Here is a 7,009-nt window from a genome sequence, read left to right on the forward strand (position 1 = left end):
AGACAGAATAACTGTTATTATATTTTTGCCGAAGTTTATTTCTTGTAATAGAAAAGTAACAGATAATAAATACATCGAAAGTTTGAGAAGTTGGTTTTTCATGACAGTTTTTGATTTTTCATATTTGCTTTCGATGTAGCTTACCAGTGAGCACGTAATAATTATCATTACTGAATTTCACGTAGATCACGAACCAGTCTAAGTTAGATGGCAAGTTAGATTTGTAAACTATCGTTTTCCGGGTCAATTTTCACGGGAGACCAAAGGTCTTTGGTTCGATCCTCAGATGCGGAGGCGTGAATGGGTTCAACTGTGGGTCTCATACTAGAATGAACCAGCCGTCCACTGGTTTCAGGTCACAATTGGCTGTCCTACTCAAATCGGTTTGTGATCCTGATCGGAAAATTTAAAATTTGTTAGGATTTGACAAGTTACTATGTGAAATTTGACTTCATTATGTATTTTAAATAAACGGTTAGTTAATGATAAAGGAAAAATATGTCATCAGTAAAGTAAAAACATTAAATGTGTTACTTAATTGAAATAGAGTTTTGTAAATAATAATCAAGAAATCTTGGTAGAAACAATCATTGTATTAATAATAATCTATAGTAAACTAGTTATATTTTTACGAAAATCGATATTGTTAGTTAACTTTTTGTTTATTCCTGACCATTTTTCGGCTTCTTTCTCAACAGAATCAAGTGACTGTAACTAAATGACATGAATATTCTTTTATATTTTGTTAATATTCAGTGAAGAAATATTAACCGAGAGACATAGGGTCTGTATTTAACTTTAATTTTTTGTACACAAATTCATAAAAGAAACTGGAATTTCGGAATAGAACAATCTGTTGAGGAACATAATTTATCAATGTACATAGGATTAATAACAGGAGAACAAAATATGTATGGTAAGTTAAAATATGGTATATAACAAAGTAATGTAAATACATCCAATAGTTTAAAAGTATAACAATCAGTGAATAATTAAATTAAAGTATTTGTAAAAGTATCTTTTTCAGTTTAAAATAATTGAGAAAAATTCTGTTAATCCTAGTCGGCTAGAGAGAGGTATCTACCTCAGTACAATCGAAGATGGTTGCACAATTTCGTGGATTGGTTGAGGTAAGACATTAACAGCGTTGGATGCCGAGTCAGTAGTCTAGAGTTTAAGCGTTCGCGCGCAAGACTGAAGGCCTTGGGTTGGGATCCCAAGAGCAGGATCGTGAACGCGCACTGCCGCGGAATCCCATACAAGGACTAAAAGTCTGTCTAGTGCTTCCACGCTTTCAGTGCTCGTCTAACATCAATTGGTTCACGATCACAACCAAAAACTTAATGATCATTACAACTCTATACCGATAAAGTCAATACTTTGATTAGCTTAAAAATTTGTTATAAAACAAATTGATTATTATTCACTAATGGATTCTAATTTCATAGAGTTATATTGTACAATGAGACTATATTCTTGCTGCCATTTGCTACTTAGAATCTGTTCACTACCTAAAATAGTAATAATAGATAGTGCAATTGAAAAATATAGTTAATTTTAAAATTTTTTTATGTTATGTTATTCAACGTCATTTTTCAATAATTTCGTATACGAATCCAACGTTTTAAAACCTACATACAAACTACTCAGATTCTTAAATGTAGAAAGAAAAATCAAGGCTTGAAAAAATACTCCACATATCTCATCGATGTTTTGGTCAAAAAGAAAGGCAAGCTAAATATTAAAAAAAGTTACATTCAACATTGAAAATACGTTTATTTTAAATATTTACTTTTTATTTCAAATGTCTACATACTACACATGCTACAGATGTTTAACGCCATTTTACGGGCGGCAACACGGTACTTCATTGCGGTATATATATATATATATATATATATATATATATATATATATCCAGTATAGTATCATAATGACAAACAGATTTACACATTTCAACTATGTTATTTAGTAACAATTCCCGAATGAACTATCTGTAAAACTAATCTTTAACTTGGAAACAAAAATTAATGTTAAAATGTATATAAATTTGCTGTTAAAATTAAAACAAATTTGATTTTGTAAAATAAAATAAAATTTCAAAGTTTAAAGTTTTCTTTTTGTTGCAAATAGCTCTTCTTTTTTTAAAAAAAGAACAAAAAAAAACAGACTAATTGTTACTACAGCAGTTGGTCAACAAACATTCCATATGTATTGACTTATATTATTTCAATGAATTTAATTTACACTTACAATATACCATTAAAATAAATATCAACAATATACATGTATACATAAGATAATGATGAAAGAATTTACTTAACCGATAACCAATCATAATCTACGAGTTAAAAGACATAAATAGTTTCTCACGTAATTAAATAACAAACGTCCTGTACAAATGGAAATAACCTATATTACCATATTATTATGTCTCCAATTGTTTTGTTTGTTTTTCTTTTTTTTTTAATTTTTGTTATTGGCAATATGAATAAATGTTAATGACTTTATATTTCGGAATTATTTGTTTTTTAATTGGTTAACTATAATTATTCTCTTAATTGCATATGTTTTCCCCTTAGTTTGTTGGAAAAACTAACCAACTGTTATAATATTGTACTAATGTACAATATTCGACATTGAAATGTGTACTTTTTTTTCTTTCAATAAAATCAAAAAGAAGAAAAATTGCTTAATGACTCGAAAGGTAATTTTCGTCGCCTTTTAACTAATTTAAAAAAAGAAAATAAATAAAATGTTACATATGTATCAATGGGTGTTTTATTCACAATATATTGATCAAAGGTTTATTGGTTTAAAATATAAATTAACTATTTATCAACATCTTGTACAGTAACTGAATTAGACGCCAAATTTGCATTCATAAGAATAGTCTACATTTATGATTTACAATTAAAGGTGGGTGAACACATACCAAAATGTTTACAGAAATAAATGAATTCCAATGGTTAAATAAGATCACAGATTAGATAGACATCTTTCTCCATTGAGAAACATTTCGATTGAAACTGGTCATAAGGCTGACATCAAGTCAGTATATATAGTGTTGTACAAAAGCTTTCAAGGACGTATACGAAGGTTTATTGAAGCCTTTGCCATACAAAAATTAAAATCCCTTTGATACGTTCAAAAACAATTTATCCTTACACTTAACCTACCCTGGTAATACTGATCTATTGCCTAGAGTGGTTATCGCATTGTTTTTGTGCATTTTATTTTTTCTTTGTAGCGGCTTACCTTTAAACTGTCTAGTTGACCTTTTGATTTTCATGTAAAAATGCCTTAACAGGTATATATGTGATCATATGGTTCAAAATGTATTGCGCAAATATATCATAATTCTGATGAACTTCGTCTTCTCATTGCATGATCGATATTTTATATTCATTTAAGCGAATTATTTTTTTATTGAGCTACATATTGTCTGTAGATAATACAATGATATTTTACTGAATGTGTTCTATTAGATTGTACCTAAACTAATTAGTGTAGTTAGATAGAGTTGAAGTATGAAACGAAACAGTGCAAGTATAATTAACGAATTTGTTTTTAGGATAATTTACACATAAATATAGCATTTCATCATGATAGCAGAAAGACTATTACTTTTTGCAGAAGTTTTGTTCTATAGATGTTTAACTGTGATGAGATAAACGATTTAATAAAGTATAAATAGAGACTAGAGATTCAGACATTTAACGACACCCGGATTTCAATGACTGAGTTTATTACAAACTGAGATCACTGATATCTAGGCAGTTTTTTATCTGTTTATATGCGTTTTAAAACCCCGTATTACGATGCATCGTTCAACTCACATGAGACGAAACCTAAAACTCTGGATCTCGTAGCGAGGATGATTCGTGGAAAGAAAAATAATTGTCTTTGTGATAGATGATTGCATTTTACTTTTAGTTACAATCATTTGATCATATCCCGTTACTAAATAAATTGTTAGAGGTCTTAGATGAAAGGTGAAAATTATGAAAGACTAGATATAATGTTCTACTATCCGGATAACCATATTTAGAGGAAGCAGTATTAACCAAAGATAATGTGACCTACAGCAATAACCGAAATTTGTCTCTCATCTGTAAAGTCAGATGTTAGACATAAATAATAAGAATCATTTTTAAAAACATATATTGTAAATACAAGTTAATAGAATTAGGTAAATTGCTGTATAAATAGTAGCACTTTTAAAATACCCATTATGTTCAAAAAGTGATGAGCAAAGAGTTATACTGCATATGCATCTACAAAGAACGTCATTGTCGTTTGAGACATCTAGTTAAACAATACGGAATATAAATGAAAAAATCTAACAGAAACCAAAACAACGGCAGCTACTGGTTGTCGCTAGTTACAAACAAAATATACTTGCTAGAGATGATCCAAATAACGATTGACGACATGATATCAAGTTCCTGAACTATCCGCGTCATATTGAGATCACTGAGTTTAAATCCAGTTATCGATTTTTCGGACTTCGACATTTTTGTAATATTACCCAAAAATCATCTACTTAAATCAGTGATACCTGTTCCGTTTGTGACATGGAAATGATTCCGAAGAAATCCGAAACTAGAAGGAAAATCGCGTTTGGCGTTTTGAATGGCCCTTTAGCTAAAATCAGTCTGGAAACTGTGCAACTAATTAAATGAACAAAAGGATTCACTTGACTGACGTTCAAACCATTATTTCTGTCCTACCAAATTCAAAATGCAGTTTCACACAAAGAGGGAATTAAAGAAGAATCAAATTAGTTAAGTTATATGATACTGTAAACAAGTTTACACTTGGGCATCAACATTATCTATTTTACTTAGTACCCATTACTCAAGGACAAAAGAAACATTTTTAACAATGATCGATAACTTTCTTACGTATAAAATAAACAGAAAAATGACCAAAACAAGACAAAGTATTACTTAGAAAATAGATTGAATAGGTGATGTCAATAAGTGAATTAACTGTACACAGTTTTGTAAAATGTGTGTACGTGGCATCGAGCATTGTCAGATATTCTCCCGTCCATCTAGTAGATGGGTACTTGATGTAAGCGTGTAAATTTTACCGTGGTTACATCTTGATAATCTAAAGCTATTTATGTCTTCCATAATGATATCACTGTAGCTCATCACAAAGTGTAAGTTTAGAAAAGTAAATGAAGTAAAGTTAGAGCTTGAAACAAAATCCTAGGCTAAACTTATACTGTTATGTGCAGAATTGATCCACAACATGAACGGAAAATATCCTGGAAATATTGGACATTGAAAAGAGATCTACAAATTCACTGACCTATATTCTTTCTCGAAAAAAATGAAAGGTCAAGTTTAATTTGTGTGGATGTTGCGTCCTAATTAATGGAGGTTTGTTAAAGCAATTTTCTCTCATTGTACTGATTGTTTGTATAGTTATATTAAGAACTAAACAATTAGGATTAATGGTCAGGTAAAAAGGTAAGTCATCCACAGTACTTGTACTTTGATAATAAACAATGTTCCTGCCTAAAACAAGGTATCACAAAAGATGTTTTAATGCTGAACAACTTCAATTGCCAATACTTTAAAAGTGAAAATATTGATGTAACTAATCTGTACCTGTTTAGGTCCCTGTTATTGTCTCTGTTACTGATAAAAACTATGCTTAAACTCAGTTTGAATTATTCATTGACATCGACATTTCGTAATGTCCATGAACTTATCATTCTCATTCTCTTGAGTTTGATGTCAGTCAGATAATGCGAGTTATATGGATTTAAATGGACATATACCTCAGGTATTAGGCATTCCATTTTTATCGTGTTGTCAGATTATGATCAGTAAGCTAAGTAAGCTAAATATTTTTGTCACACATTGAATCTTGGAAAACACTGGTGACAAGACAGTAATATTCAAATTTCCCAAATTAAATTACATTTTCTTAACTTATTTCTACCTTTAAGTTAAATGAAACAATGTCCATTTTATATTGTGTAAGCTATCAGAACTAATAACTTTCTATTTTAAAAACACTAAGCAGTATGAGTGTCTATAAGCAAAGATGGATAGTGGCTAGCAGTGGAGTCCAGGACGCATGTTTCTTCCTATTTGGGACTCATCATCCGGGTGTGACTGCATCTCAGAGTTGATGTTCACTCTAGGACTCGAAGCGAGTACAGTCCGCTTAAAACGCTATTGCATTATCCACTTAGCTACTGAGTCCTGATAGCCATATGCTTGTGCAATGTGGTGAAGTTTTTAAATTCACTTGATGTTGATTACTTGTATCTTCTCATCGTTATTAAGAACTACAATTGATCAGTCTCTTATTGGTATTTGGGCATTCTGTGCGGACTGCATCAATATTGCTTGAAGCCACAAGCTTTATAAGCAAAGATGGATAACGCAAGTCGGTTGAAGCGAACTGTACTGGGTTCTAGTCCCAGAGTGAACATCAACTATGAGATGCAGGTACATCCACCTGATGATTCCCAAACAGAGCGAAACGCAAGTCCTGGATTCCATTGCTAGCCACTATCCATCTTTGCTTAAAAACCTTGTGACTTAAGGCTATATCAAGGCAGTCCTCACAGAATGCACAAATACCAATAAGAGACTGATCAATTGCAGTCTTAAATAACAATGAGAAGCTACAAGTAAATAACATCAAGTGAATTTAAGTATGAGTATCTGATCTTGATCATGTTACATGCAGATATTTGGTGTTGCGTATAAAAACAATCATATGATACAATAATCATAATGAATGTTAAGTAAATTTAGCTTACACTTGTCATAAAGAATAATGCTGTCATTCATTTCACCAATGTATATGTACATTTAGATTGAATAAAACCTTTAGAATTCTTTTTTTATCATGACAAAAAACATTTGATATCATTATAACGTGATGCGAAATTCAGTTATTTAGAAAAAAATTGCCCAATCATGATTTTTGTATTACCTTGTTTGATCAGTGTGTAAATGATTCTATACAACTTAAC

Source organism: Schistosoma haematobium, chromosome 1 (genome assembly GCF_000699445.3).
Source record: "Schistosoma haematobium chromosome 1, whole genome shotgun sequence".
NCBI lineage: Eukaryota > Metazoa > Platyhelminthes > Trematoda > Strigeidida > Schistosomatidae > Schistosoma > Schistosoma haematobium.